The sequence below is a fragment of the Phoca vitulina genome, unplaced genomic scaffold (genome assembly GCF_004348235.1).
Source record: "Phoca vitulina isolate PV1807 unplaced genomic scaffold, GSC_HSeal_1.0 scaffold8, whole genome shotgun sequence".
Lineage (NCBI taxonomy): Eukaryota > Metazoa > Chordata > Mammalia > Carnivora > Phocidae > Phoca > Phoca vitulina.
The window spans coordinates 3,673,931-3,690,595 of NW_022589711.1; positions in this window are offsets into that span (position 1 = coordinate 3,673,931).

The following is a 16,665-nucleotide window of genomic DNA, read 5'->3' on the forward strand; positions in this document are numbered from 1 at the left end:
TCAGCAGGGAAATACAAATCAAAACTACAATGAGATATCACCTGACACCTGCCAGAATGGCTAAAATCAACAACACAAGAAACAACAGGAGTTGTCAAGGAAGTGGAGAAAAAAACAAACCCTTTTGCACTGTTGGTGGGAATGCAAATTGTGCAGCCACTGTGGAAAACAGTATGGAAGTTCATCAAAAATCAATAATAGAACTACCCTACATCACACTACTGGGTATTTACCCAAAGAATACAAAAACACTAATTCAAAGGATTGCATGTACCCCTATGTTTATATAGCAGCATTATTTTCAATAGCCAAACTATGGAAGCAGCCCAAGTATCCATCAAGTGATGGATGGATGAAGAAATATATACAAGGGAATTTAACTCAGCCATAAAAAAGAATGAAATCTTGCCATTTGCAATGACATGGATGGTGCTAGGGAGTATTATGCTAAGCAAATTAAGTCAGAGAAAAAGATTTCACTCATATGTGGAATTTAGGAAACAAAATAAATGAGCAAAGGGAGTAAGAAGAGAGAGGGGGGCAAACCAAGAAAGATTTTTAACTATAGAGAACAAATGGTTATGATGGTTACCAAAGGGGCGGTGGGTGGGGGGATGGTTGAAATAGGTGATGGGGATTAAGGAGTGCACTTGCTGTGATGAGCACTGGGTGATGTATGGAAGTGTCGAATCACTGTATTGTACACCTGAAACTAATATTGCATTGTATGTTAACTGGAATTTCAATAAAATTTTTAAAAATGTTGCCAATAACAATAGAAGTTAACATTCATCAAAATGCTGACTATAACCTAGGAATTGTTGCTTTCCATGTATCATCCCACTTAATCCCCAAACAATACTATAAACTAAGTACTATTACTATCCTCTTTTTATAGATATGGACTATGGAGCAGAGGGAAGTAGCAGAACCAAGGTATCAAATAATCTAGTTGACAGCTCATACTCTTGACCACTATTGTAAAGTGACCCCAAATGCTTAAGATTAGTTTCAGTTAATAAAAATCATTAAACATTATAAAATCCATGTATAAGAAGGTCTATAATCTCTAAGAAAACAAATTTCAGTGTTGAGACAGACATTCCTAAAAATAAATGGAATTTTTAGACATTTTGATTCATTTGCAAAATGTATAGCTAAATTTTTTAAAAAGATTTTATTTTTGGGACGCCTGGGTGGCTCAGTCATTAAGCGTCTGCCTTCGGCTCAGGTCATGATCCCAGGGATCGAGTCCCACATCGGGCTCCTTGCTCGGCGGGGAACCTGCTTCTCCCTCTACCTGCTCTGCCTGCCACTCCCCCTGCTTGTGATCTCTCTCTCTCTTTCTGACAAATAAAATCTTAAAAAAATAAAAAATAAAAAAAATAATAAAAGATTTTTGCAAGGGAGAGAGAGCACAAGCACAGGCGGAGGGTGCGGTGGGTGGGGAATGAACAGAGGGAGAAGCAGACTCTCTGCTAAGACACTTAACCGACTGAGCCACCCAGGCACCCATAACTAAATATTTTCTGAAAGAGTTTGCTTTTAGGAATCTCATAAGTCCTTTGTGAACTAGAAAAGGAAAGTGGAGGGAAAAGAAATGCTATTATCACATCTAATCGATTCCTCCCACAGTAACAAGAACAGGAGAATCAAGGTAAAAGGAAAGCCCCTCAATTTATTAATCCCAAAAATCTATTCTTAGGTTAAACTTAAGGGGGAAATTGCCCCAACTTTAGACTAGTAAGTATAAGGGAGCAAAGAGAAGTTTCTAGGAGTCCAGGGAGGCTGCTGAGAAATTCTGAAGTAAGAGTCACAAAACCAGCCTGGCTTGGTCCTTACAAACCTGATGCCATTAACCAACTGGCAAAACTAAATCAATTCAGAATGGTATAGTGAGTATAATGGCAGCAATAATTTCAAGGTTGTAGTCTGAAAACCAAAGACAGGAATCAATGAATGAGACAGAATCCAAGAGTTAGGATTAGAGGTAGAAATGGGCCAGAAATGGGTGAAAGGGCAAGTAGAACAAATAAAGGGCAAAGCAGAAACCTGGCTTTTTGCCAAGCAGCCAGGTGTTCTTGCATCACCTCAGAACTCCACAAATGGAGAGTTTCAGCTTGAGACCTTGAGTTTATTGAGGTTTCAGTTACTTACAAGCAGTTTCTAAGGATGGATCTGTGTGCTTGGTGGCGATCAACTTTCTTTTTAACAATATCCAATTCTTATCCACAGAAGACAGGATTTGGGAATATAGGCAAGAAATGAGAAGCTTTCAGAAGACATAACTTTTTTGCCCCCCAAATGGTATAATTCCTCAGTAAACTAATACACTTTGTATCTTTGTTTAAAGATTTATTTATTAGAGAGAGAGAGAGAGAGAGTCTGAGCGCAGGGAGGAGCAAAGGGAGAGAATCTCAGACTCCCCACTGAGTGCGGAGCGCAATGCCTGGCTGGATACCAGGGCTCTGAGATCATGACCTGAGCTGAAACCAAGAGTTGGATGCTCAACTGACTGAGCCACCCAGGCACCCTTAATATACTTTGTATCTTAAAGATGAAACTCAACAGTAACAAAATTAAGATAACCACAATACTTTTCAAACATGCCTTTATGAAACTATAGTTTTATGAGTGTGATATGAATTGGTGATAATCTGAAATTAAAGCTCATGCAAGTTATTTTTGGACATGAAAGGGGGAAAAGATAAAAAAAAGATAAAGCAAACTATTGCAAAGCATAACATAGTATCTGTATTTACCATCACCACCTCCTCATGTTAAAACACACAGATAAAATCTAAAAAAAAAAAAAAAAAAAAAAAGATTATTTATTTGCTAGAGAGAAAGACAGCGAGAGAGGGAACACAAGCCAGGGGAGTGGGAGAGGGAGAAGCACACTCCCCGCTGAGCAGGGAGCCCGATGCGAGGCTCGATCCCAGGACCCTGGGACCATGACCTGAGCCGAAGGCAGACGCTTAACGACTGAGCCACCCAGGCGCCCCAACACACAGATAATCTTAAAGGGATCCTACAAAATATAAATTATCCAACAGCCTTGTGCAAATAACTTGTATCCAGTATACCTAATTATGAAACTTATATCACAAAGTGTAATTTGAACTATATTATACAAAATGTAGCTTTGGAGTAAACAATTAGCTAGAAGTTCTCTAAGTTAATTACTACCAGCCATAAGTTTAATGGCTAAGATTTATCCCTAGCCAATTTCTCAAAGTTCATATGTATTCTGGGAATTGGATAAGGAACCTAAGTATTAGAAAACAAAACTGCAGTGCTCTTGTTGAAAAATAAATATTTTCATTTGGACCAAGTCAGTAGCTTTTTCAAAGATTATCAAATTTGTTTATAAAGTGACATTCTAAACCTACTGAATAAACTCAAAGTTTATTCCTGAAAGTGTATTATAAATAATTTACTGTTGATGGAGCACTCTAAACCAGTTGAATAAACACAATTTTTAAACTAATGAATGTTGTAAGATAGATAATTGATATAATTTTATATAAGTTTAAAATCAGTAGAATTTTGGTACTTAAATCTAGAGAATCAACTTATTGACTATCCTGGCATCATTTTTTTATGAATATTGCATTTCCTGCATTATGAGGTGTCCATGAGGTATCTAAGCATTTCAGTTTTGAGTAAAAAAATAATAATTCCCTTTTTAAAGTAAAAATAAAAGCACCAAATGATAAATATCTGCATGGTAGAAAGAACTAGACTGAGGAGTAAGGAGGACATAGATTTAAACCTCACCTCTTCAACATTTTTGCTGCTTCAGAATTTTAACAATTTATATAATTTTTTACAACCTCAGTTTATTCAACTGAAAAATAGGTTTAATAATGCCTGCCTAGCAGAGTTGTTAGAAGGACTGACAATAATTTATGTAAATCCCTTAACATGGCACTTAAGCACACAACGAAAATTGAAGGAATTTCTTCTCTTGCTAATATTTGCACCATTATCATCTTACTTTGGACTCTTGATATATCCGAAATTGTGTTGTACTTGTCATTTAAATTCTTAATCTAATTTTAATAATATTGTATGTTATTAACATCTAAATCTTTTGTTCTCTCTGGTAAGCAGGTAGTGAATCTTTTTCCAATTCCAACTCTTTCTTCTGAGCTTGAATAAAAGCCCTTCCTTAAACTACAGACAATACCCTTTTGTCATAGGTACCTAGTAATATTACCATGAGCACATTTTAGTATCAAATACTTTCATATTTATTGAGCAAAATTTCATTTTTCCCCATTAATTAGAATAGAAGCTTGGTACTGTGGCCCAAACATTTTATTAGGCTCAGTGGAGACAAAGAAAACAACGTCTCCACTTTGGGGCTTGCAGTCCAGTGTGGGATACCAATGTTCAACTGATGTCCTATGGAGGGTTCAGGATGCCAAATGCCAAGAGACTATATAAAAGCTAATACATGTGACAAATGAAAATGAAATTATTGGGGAAAAAAAAGGATTGTTCTGGTAACAAATTAGGCAGATGAAGCTGAAATCATAATAGATCCCATAAGGAATGGCAAAATTCTACAGTCTGTTCATTGTGAAATAAGCTCAAAGGAATAAACCGAAAATACACTTGATCTTAGCCAAAAGGCCGAGAAGCGATAGGAATAAACCGAAAATAATGAAGAGGTTGTGATTCAACATACACTTGGTGGATGCCACTCCATGGCTTATTCACAGATGTTAGGGGGTTAAGGATCAAGTCTGGCTTCCTGCTGGGAACTCAATGCCCCAATGTTAATAGCTGTGAGCACCTCCAATGAACACAATCTTACCTGACTTAGAACTTCTAACTCCACTCCTGGAACCTATTTCCCATACTGTGTTTGTGGGTTATTACCCATCTCCTAGCTCAAGACTCTGGAAATAATGGATTCCTTCTAATCCCTTGCCCCCTCACAACCTATAACTAAAGACGTTTTTATTTTCTTTCTGCAACAAAAGCTGCATCTATTTCCCTCCTTTTGCATGCCTCTAATCTCCCTTCTCCTTTCCCCCCTTCGTCCTGTCCCAAGAGTAGTTTTCCCACATCACAACTCTTATGATAATGTTCCTCTGTTTCAGTAAGCCCTTTGGGCTCCCAATTGCCAATGAAGTTTAATCTAGTTAGCCTTGCTTTAAAAACACACCTGGGTGGCCCAGTCGTTAAGCGTCTGCCTTCGGCTCAGGTCATGATCCCAGGGTCCTGGGATCAGGCCCTGCATCCGGCTCCCTGCTCAGCGGGAAGCCTGCTTCTCCCTCTCCCTCTCCCACTCCCACTCCCCCTGCTTGTGTTCTCTCTCTTGCTGTGTCTCTCTCTGTCAAATAAATAAATAAAATATTTTAAAAAACACACACACATTTGTTTCAAGCACACTTTTCTGCAACACTTAACTAATCTTTAGAAAGAATAATTTTTACAGCGCTCACCATAGCACATACCCTCCCCAATGTCTATCACCCAGCCACCCGCAATGAATTGTGTAAGACTGATGAATCACAGACCTGTACCCCTGAAACAAATAATACATCATATGTTAAAAAAAAAAAAAAAAGAAGAAGAAGAAGAAGATAACAGGAAGGGAAAAATGAAGGGGGGGAAATCGGAGGGGGAGACGAACCATGAGAGACTATGGACTCTGAGAAACAAACTGAGGGTTCTAGAGGGGAGGGAGGTGGGTGGATGGGTTAGCCTGATGGGTATTAAAGAGGGCACGTGCCGCATGGAGCACTGGGTGTTATACACAAACAATGAATCGTGGAACACTACATCAAAAACTAATGATGTAATGTATGGTGATTAACATAACATTAAATAAATAAATAGAGTAGAATAGAATAGAATAATTTTGCTTGAACTCAAGGACCACAGATGGCATCAGATAAAGAAGCCTCAAAAAAACACAAACAAAAACAAGTTACTCTGACAGAACTATATTTACCAGCACAAAGGACTCAATGGTCCATTCTATTATACATATCTTGGACATGCATGAAGGGTAAAGAGTTCCTTACATGTATAAGGGTAAATGAAAATGAAAGTTCATATGTTCATATTTTTTTAATCTCCTGTTGATAGTTCAAGACTTCAATAGTTACTAGCATCTACAGACAAATACAATGACCATGAAATTCCACTAACCTCTTTTAACGAGCTCTAGCATTTGATTTTGTGAGAAGGTAGAACTGATAGACCGTACAATGGTCTTAGCATTCCCCCTAAGAATGGGCCTAAGTAGCTGACCTCACACCCTCCAGGTTTTCTTCATTTCACTAGCTTCTCTTTATATTCTTTCCCAGCTCTTCCTCTTCTGACTTATCTCCTAAAGGTTTCTGTTCCTCCTGTTTCAGTCCTTGATCCTCTTCTTACCTACTGTCTCTCCCTAGGTGATCTGATTCATTCGTATGGGCTTAAATATAACCCACATACTGTTATTTCCCAATTCTCTCTATGCTCAGACTCCTCCAAGTTCCAAATGTATGTATTCAGCTACCTACTAGACATCTCTGTATGGAGGTCTTAAATTTCACAAAATTAACATGTCCAAAACTGTACTTTTGATTTCCTTCTCCACCACCAAAAAGTGTGTTCCCCCCACTACCACTACAATATCTTCTTTAGCCTTTTTTTTTTTTTAATTAGCTAAGGTCTTCCATGCCTTAATAAATCTTTCACATGTCTAGAATGCTCTGCCAGTCACTCTGTTTCTTTAAAATTCAAGGTTAGTTTGAATGTGACCTCCTCAAAGAGGCCATTTCTGATTTCTCCCTAAAACCAAGTAGCTTCTGATATTCTCTCTTAGTATTCTATTTCACAGAATTTGTTACAAGTTTTAAATATTTCATTTATCAGATGCTTTTCCTTCTGTCTCCTTTATCTGATTATAAATTCCATGAGGGCAAGGACCATATCTTTCCTGTTCAGTAATATAGACCCAGCATCTTGCATAGTACCTGGTACATAACGTATCTCTGAAAACATCTGCTAAATGAATAACTAGATGCAAAAGAAAATAAAGCATTGAATGACTATGTGAGTTATCACTCACTGTAAATGAGAATTCCCTTCCAGCTACTTTTAAACTACATCTGTATTATAAATTTAGAAAACCTCAGTATATAAAAACAAAAAAGTTAGGGCACCTAGGTGGCTCAGATGGTTAAGCATCTGCCTTCGGCTCGGGTCATGATCCCAGGGTCCTGGGATCGAGTCCCGCATCAGGCTCCCTGCTTAGCGGGGAGCCTGCTTCTCCCTCTGCCTCTCTCTCTCTCTGTCTCTTATGAATAAATAAATAAAATCTTTTAAAAGAATAAAAATAAAAAAAATAAAAACAAAAAACAAAAAGTTACATTCTAAAGTAATTGCTTTAATGAAAGATGGTAGTTATTTCATACAGTATTCCTTTGGTTTAAGTGCTTTACAGATATTACCACTTAGTCCACTCTACAAACTTATGGGGTAGCAGTAGGATGTGCATTTTACAAATACACTGACAGGCAAATTCAGGTCTTGCCCAAAGTAACACAGTTAAAAGTGGGAAAATCCAGGATTTGAGCACCACCTGGCTTCAGAGTCTGCATGGTAAAGCAAAATTGTGCCAAAATGTCTCCATATCTAGGCATTTCTCTTGGTATTTTAAGTGTAGTTTGATGTGGGGAGGAAAAAAAAATGTAACGTGCAGGTAAGCCCTCAGGACAACATCTGTGGCATAAAACAAGGTATGATCATATCCCTGTCCAGGCCTGACCAACAAGCTCTGCCAGGTTAGATACAGGCGTATTTTTTCCCTCATTGACTTAAGTGGAACCTGTTTGGTCCAATCCTTTCTAATTAGAAAGAGCCATTTCATCATTTTCAACATTTTTTTTTTTTCTGGAATCATATGCATCCATTAGTTATCTCCAAAAGCCCTGTCAGCAAAAATTGTATCTTCAAAAAAATGACAAAGTAAGAAAAGCTTATAAACTTGGTCTTAAATATGAAAGTTAATGGCTAAGAGCAACTGTGTTTCATAATCCAATGTGGTCCTTAAGGAATTTTAGAATTATTGATGCCATAAAAATTTAACTTAATTAGAATTTTAGCAATAAGATTCAAGGAAAACTAGTAGATATTGAATCCAATTCTTGGAATAGCACTTCACCTAGTATTAAAAGAAAAAAAAACCCTTAATTGCAAGAAATAATTCCTTTGTGTGTTACTTACATAATTTTCAAATATAATCTCCATATCTAGTGTTGACTTTTTTTTAAAGAAAGGATTCCCTGATAATGTGAATGAAAAACTAAGCATCACTATTTTGAAAGGCTTGGTATATACAGTCTGGTTAAAAAAAAAAAAAATGCCTAGGAACACTACTGATGGTTATTTCAATTTTTCTATGTAAAGTTATTTGGGCATTCAATTTTATAAGCTACTGTTTGTTTCCTTTTAAATTTAAGATTTTATTTATTTATTTGACAGAGAGAGAGAGACACGAGAGAGAGAACACAAGCAGGGGGAGTGGGAGAGGGAGAAGCAAGCTTCCTGCTGAGCAGGGAGCCCGACACGGGGCTCCATCCCAGGACCTTGGGATCATGACCTGAGCTGAAGGCAGTCACTTAACGACTGAGCCACCAGGCACCCCTCCTTTTAAATTTTTAATCAGGGATATACGGCAATGTTATAAGTATCTTATAAAGAAGTCAAAGTGGGGCCAAACATGTACATTTCAACATTAATTTAGTTATATAAATTTAAATGAAAGCCTTTACTTAGGTCTAAAAAGGACACCATCCTGTTGTGAAACTCAGTATTATTCCCCACATAATACAGCTGAGAAAACTGCCCACTCATTTTCCCATCTTCTCTTACAAAGCAAAGCAAATCCACGGGGAGAATACCAGTATAGACAGCATAGAATGAGGAGTATAGACTAGGGTGTTGAGGGTAGAATAAGAGCGGCAGCACATAGGGGCACTGGGTGGCTCAGTCGTTGAGCGTCTGCCTTCGGCTCAGGTCATGATCTCGGGGTCTTGGGATCGAGCCCCGCATCAGGCTCCCTGCTCAGTGGGAAGCCTGCTTCTCCCTCTCCCACTCCCCCTGCTTGTGTTCCCTCTCTCACTGTGTCTCTCTCTATCAAATAAATAAATAAAATTAAAAAAAAAAAAAAAGAGTGGCAGCACATATTTGTAAGTTATAGCAAGTCTCCAGCATAAGCAAGCCTTGTAAGGACAGTACAAGAACTTGCCCTTGTCACACTGGGCCTTAGATTTTGACTGTTGGCCGTTGGAATCCCCTCAGTCCACTGCCACTTTATAATAATGCTTGAAGTCATTGTTACATTATAAAGATAAAATTATGAACTAAAAATGACCAAACCAATTAGTAGAATGAGAACTTTTTTAGGATTCACCCTATGTGGTAACAGATTTTTAGGATCATCCTTGAATAATACCTCCCTGTGAGTGTGGACAAAACCTGTAACTTGCCTCTAAAGAGTAGAATATGGCAAAGGTGATAGGATATCACTCCTGCGATTATATTATGGTATTTTATATGGCAAAGATGAAGGGATTCGGTAGATGTAATTAAGGCCTTTAATCAATTTATCAAAGGGGAAATTATCCTGGATGGGACTGTACAAGCACGTAAGCTCTTTAACAGTGGGTCCATAGGTCAGAGCCAAAGTAATCAGAGATCTACTTTCTTGCTGGTGTCAAAGCAGCAAACTGCTATGTTGTGAACTGCCTGTGGAGAGGGGTGGCCCTAAGAGCTCAGAACCTCCGTCCTATAATTACAAGGAACTGAATTGTGTAGATAGTCTAAATGAGCTTGGGAGAGGACCACAAGCTCTAAATGAGAAGCTGGCCAAAGATGTCTGGATTTCAGCCTTGTGAGACCAAGCAGAGGACCCCATTGAGCAGTGCTCAGACCTTAGACCTACAAAACAGTGACATGATAAATAGGTATCTTCTGAGCCATGAAAGTTGTGGTTGTTAATCACATAGAAAGTTAGTATACTTCAGCCCCATCTTCTAGGTGGGACTTCTGTAATGGGGGAGTAAGAACATCCAAAAATCCGCTCCTCCATAAAAGCAATAAGAACACTAACAAATTCTCAAAATTAACTTTCAGAACTCTGGAAAAAGCCAAAGACCCCAATCGCCAGACTGAGAAGTGTTTAATTCAGTAAAACAGCTAAATCTTGGTAAGAACAGCTGGCCTTGTTTTGTTTTAACTTGCATTATCCTATCCCATCCCATCACCTTCCACCCAGCTTTTCAGTAGCCTTGAAAATCAACAGCCTTACAACCAAGATAGCTATAAACAGTGTAGCAACCACTGGATGGGACCAAACAGGTTTAGCACCAGTTTTGAACCAAAAGCCCCACTCTCCCAGAGAACTCGTGTTATTTGATCTATATGGTTACTTCCTAAAAACGTACTCATAGGACTTGTCTTAATTTGACCTGATTCAGAGCTCACTCAGTGCAAACAGTCTTTGCCTTAGGTTTTTTGTCAAAACAACAACAAGAACAGTTTCAATTGTCTAACACACTGGCACAAGGCAGAAATAACAATACAAAAGCACACAAGGAGGGGGGGATCTTAAAAGGAACTGGGGGAGGGGCACCTGGGTGGCTCAGTCATTAAGAGTCTGACTTCGGCACAGGTCATGATCCCAGGGTCCTGGGATTGAGCCCCACATTGGGCTCCTTGCTCAGCGGGAGGCCTGCTTCTCCCTCTCCCACTCCACCTGCTTGTGTTCCCTCTCTCACTGTGTCTCTCTGTCAAATAAATAAAAATCTTTAAAAAATAAAATAAAAAAGGAAATGGGGAATAATTTTAAAGGAAAAGTTATGGGATGAGAAGACTATAGGGGAATTTGAAAAACTAACATTCCTGGGAACCTAGAAGGTCATGAAAATGTGGTCTACCTAGTAAAGGCCTGAGAAGCCCCTAATCTCTCATCTATAGCTAATCTAAAGAATCCTGCCCAAGTAGGAAGTGAAGGCTAAAGTAGAGTTGTGAACTGCTGGAGCAATTGAAAGTGTGGCTTAATACTCACACAGAGTACCACCTTAGAAAAAGGTGTGTGGGGGGTTGACTTACCGTTTCAAGGCATTTAAGAAAAACTGTCCAATATTGGCTGGCCACTAAGCTAACTGAGCAGAGAAATAAATGGCTGCACATGCCAAAGAATACAGACCAGCAGCAACAATCACCAGCAAAACCAAGAAACAATGGAGAGATCATGAGGAGAGGGGTCTGATTTTCAGAGATGTCACATTTAAAATGTCCTATTTCCAAACAAACAAACAAAAAATTCAAAACATGCAAAGAAATAGGTTGTATGGCTATCCATTGGTGGGGCACTGGGGAGAAAAATCAATAGAAATCATCCTGAAGAAGCTCAGACATTTGAGTTACTAAAAAATTTTAAAACAGCTTTTATTATTATTCTTTTGAGAGAGAGAGAGAGAGAGTGAGAGTACAAGTGAGGGACAGAGGGAGACAGAGAATCCCAAGCAGGCTCTATGCATGGAGTCTGACGATGGGCTTGATCCCACAATCCAGAGACCATGAACCCAGCCAAAATCAAGAGTCAGGCGCACAACTGACTAAGCCACCCAGGTGGCTATAGCTATTATAAATATGTCAAAAGAACTAAAGGAAACCATATCTATGGAACAAGTAGAGAATGACGTCTCATGAAATAGAGAATATCAATAAGTAGAAATTCTAAAAAGTGAACCAAATAGTTCTACAGATTTTGAAAGAGAGAGATAATCAATAAAACCAAAAGTAAGCAACAGTACGAAAATAAAGAATAGAGCAGAAATAAAGGAAAGAAGAAGAGAGACAATCAACAAACCAGAAGTTGTCCTTGGAATCACATGGTTCCAAGCACTCATGCTTACTAACTTCAAGAGTTACTATAAAACTAGAGTAATCAAGACAGTGTGGTCCTAACATAAGGATATATAGATCAATATAAAAGATTAAGAAAGTGGCAAAACTTTAGCTAAACTAATCAAGAAAGTGAGAAGACTCAAACTACTAAAACAGGAGAGAAAGAAGAGGATATTTCCACCTGCCTTACAGAAATAAAGATTAAAGGAATATTATTCACAGTCATATGAACAAAGTACATAACTGGAAATGGATAAATTTCTAGAAAGATACAAAGAACCAAAACTGAGCAAAGAAAACATCTGAATCTACCTACAACAAGAGATTAAATTAGTAATCAAAACACTGACAAAGAAAACACAAGGCTCTTATGGCTTTACTGGTGAATCCTGTCCAACATTTAAAGAGGTAACAAATGTTTCACAAACTCTTGCAAAAAAAATTGGAGAGGGAATCCTAAGTCACTCCATGAGACCAGTCTTACCCAGAATTCCAACACCAGACAAAAACATATTAAAATTATAGTTTAATATCCCTCATGAATAGAGACACAAATTCTCAATAAAACACTAGAAAAGTGAATCCAGCAACATATAAAAATTGTAAAATATGACCAACTGGGATTTTTCCCAAGAATGCAAGGTTGATCCATCATATGAAATCAACCTTAACACAATGGGGAAAGAGAGGTCTTTTCAACAAGACTTGGACACATGGATATCCACAAACAAAGAAGTTGAATCCCAATTTTATACCATACAAAAAATTAACTCAAAAAGGGCCATATTGCTAAATGTAAGAGCTAAACCTATAGAATTCTTTAAAGTACTTGAGTAAATTTTTGTGAGCTTGAATTAATGTTTTAGACATAACAAATACAAATAGCAAAAGCAAAAACACAGATAAATTGGATTTCATCAATATTTAAAAACAAATACAAAATGTACTCATTCAAAGGACATCATTAAGAAATTAAAAAGATAATCCAGAGGATCAAGGAAATATTTGCAATTCCTATATCTGATAAGAAACTGGTATCAGCAACTTCTTGCTAGATACATCTCCAAAGGCAAGGGAAACAAAAGCAAAAATGAACTATTGGGACTCCATCAAGATAACAAGCTGTTGCACAGCAAAGGAAACAGTTGACAAAACCAAAAGACCACCGACAGAATGGGAGAAGATATTTGCAAGTGTCTTATCAGATAAAGGGCTGGTATCAAAGATCTATACAGAACTTATCAAACTCAACACCCAAAAAACAAATAATCCAGCCAAGAAATGGGCAGAAGACATGAACAGATATTTCTCCAAAGACAACCTACAAACGGCCAACAGACACATGAAAAAATGCTCAGCATCACTCGGCATCAGGGAAATACAAATCAAAACCACAACGAGATACCACCTCACATCAGTCAGAATGGCTAAAATTAACAAGTCAGGAAACAACAAATGTTGGTGAGGATGTGGAGAAAGTAGAACCTTCTTACACTGTTGGTGGGAATGCAAGCTGGTACAGCCACTCTGGGAAACGGTATGGAGGTTCCTCAAAAAGTTAAAAATGCACTGACAGAGCTACCCTACAACCCAGCAATTGCACTACTAGGTATTTACCCCAAAGATACAAATGCAGTGATCTGAAGGGGCACCTGCACCCCAGTGTTTATAACAGCAATGTCCACAATAGCCAAACTATGGAAAGAGCCCAGATGTCCATCGACAGATGAATGAATAAAGAAGATGTAGTATATATATGAACTGGAAGAGTGAGTTTCTTGTCTCATGGAGTTGAAGACTGAATCTCGTGGATGGCGGAGAGTGAGTAAAGCTACAGAAGTTTATTAAGCAAGGATCAGAAAAAGCTCAGTAGTGAGAGGGGTCCCAACAGGGTTGCCACTGGGGGCTTTGAGTTAACCAGGGAATTTAAATCCTTTTAACATCTCTATTGATAGCACCATTGAGCAAGGATTAGTGATAATAGCTTACTTCCTTTTTAGGGTCAGGTAATTTTTTGTTGGTCACAAGCAGCTCTTATAATAAGAGCACACCTCTGACACCTAGGACAGGTGGTCTGATTTGTTTCCTTATCTCTGGTTTCCTTTCACCATGCATTTTCGGAATTTTATGAGCCTGATCCTGTAGCCCCCTACCTATCTCTCCCTACCTAGCCCTGCCTGTCCCTTACTCATATATACAACAGAAAATTACTCAGCCATCAAAAAAGAAATCAATCTTACCATTTGAAACAACGTGGATAGAACTAGAGGGTATTATGTTAAGCAAAATAAGAGAAAGACAATTATCATATGGTTTTGATGTGGGAAACAAAGGCAGAAGAAAATTACTAAATTTCCTTACTACCTAGAGACCACTGACAAGTCCTTGAAACAGGCAGAATGACATCCTCTAGGGGCTCACCTGCCTCAATGTTAATACTTTGCTAAGGGCAAAAGGCAATCCTAGCCTGAGCTCCCCACCGCCTCCCCAACCAGGATCCTGTAAGTTTACTTTAACATATAAAAATTCCTTTGGAAACTTCCTTTATCTCTAAACCCCCCCAAGATACGTGTTGGTAATCATCCCCCAAGCATATGGCCCACCCATATACATCTGAAGGGTCTCATGACTAAGGTTTTATTAGACAGCAATAAATGACCTTTTCCAAACAACAGCTAGCCCCCTCAAGGCCCTGGAAACCTGGCTTCCACAATTCCTAAGTGATTTACCCTATCCCTAACCCCCTCCCAACTTGAAAGTATATAATGGGCCACTCCTCATGACCCTATTGCAGCTCCTTCTGCCCACAGATCATGTCCCCGTGCTTTAATAAAACCACCTTTTTGCACCAAAGACGTCTTAAGAATTCTTTCTTGGCCATCAGCTTCGAACCCTAATAACATCTTTCCTACATTAGTTCCACTCATATATGGAAATTAAACAAAACGAGGCTTATAGGGGAAGGAAGGAAAAATAAAAGAAGACAAAATCAGAGAGGGAGACAAACTATAAGAGACTCTTAACTATAGGAAATAAACTGAGGGTTGCTGGAGGGGCAGTGGGTGAGGGATGAGGTAACTGGGTGATGAGCATTAAGGAGAGCATGCAATGTAATGAGCACTAGGTGTCATATGCAACTGATGATTAACTGAACTCTACCTCTGAAACTAATAATACACTATACGTTAATTAGTTGAATTTAAATAAAAATTTTAAGAATTGGTATCCAGAATACATAAAGAACTCTTACAATTCAACAAAAGACAACCAAACTTTAAAATGGGCAAATAATTTGAATAGACATTTCTCCAAAGAAGGTATACAAACAGCAGTAAGCACATGAAAAGATGTTTAATATCATCCTCATTAGGGAAATGCAAATCAGAACTACAAGATAACATTTCACACCCACACACTAGAATGGCTAAAAGACAGATAATTACTAATGTTGGCAACTCAAGTTCTTGAGCCAGAATGTTTGAATTCAAATGCTACCATTGCCACCTACTATGACCACAGACTAGTCAGTCTGTCAGTTTACCTGGGCCTCAATGTTTTTCAATGGCAAAATGGTTCCAATAATCTACTTACCTCATAGGCTAGTTTAAGAACAATTTAAACAACAAGTATAAAAAGAATAAACAGAGATAAAAAGAAAAAGTAGTGAATTTTAAAATGGCAGAAATTAAAGGGCTGATTCTTCAAAAATCTTAACATACCTCCCAAAAAAATCTTCAACACCCCCCTGCCAAAAAAAACATAAAAACATGGAATTAGAAGCGAGAATAGTGAAGTAACTATCAAAAAAAAAAAAAAAAGTTAATTCTAATATTGATCTTTTCCCACTTGTATATAGCTGCATTCGAAAACCTGATAAAATATTTTTAAAAATACGACCAAAGGGACCCCAAAATAGCAAAACTAAGCAAGTTGTTTTCCCAAAGAAATTGAAGAAAAAAAAAATCTATCCCAACTCCTCACCACCACCACACAAACACAAAAATTTTAAAAATTACTAGGCTTAAATATTTGCATAGGTACACATCAGCAAATCTTCATGGATGAGAAAACTCCATTGCTATTTAAACCACTGAGAACATAAGATGGGAAATTCTTTACAGTACCAGCATAAAATTGATCCCAACACCAATAGCACAATAAAAGGATTCCATAGGATCAAGCTTATCAGCAAATAATGATGCAAATAACCTGCTAAATAAAAAATGTGAAAAAAATGTAAATAGGATTCAGTAACACCAAGCAAGTTCACTTTGATGAGGGACAAAGCACAAGCTGACACCCCACAAACCATCCCAACCACTGCTCCCACGAGTCCCCCTGCCCCCGGTGGGATATGTGTGACATTCCTCAGGCACTCCTTGCTGCCCTAAAGCTAAGGGGAAGAAAAACAAATGGTTAATTTATAGAGATCACAGTCCTGCAAGACAGGAGTCTCCCTCAGTTTACAAATGTATTAGTGATTTACAAGAAAAGAGCATTATCATCAATAACCTAACTTCCAGAAGGAAATGTAGATAAAATTAAATGTCCTCATAACCTGCAGCCCATTGACCAATAGTTGAGGCAGGCAGAGTATAACGTTCCTCCAGGAAGCTCCCAACATCTTAATGTTTGTGCTTTACTAGAGGGGAAAACAACCTTAACTTGACAATGGCAAGGCCTCCAGTATCTCGTAGGTCCTCTTTAGCATAGGAAAGTTCTTTTGAAAACCTGCCTTTT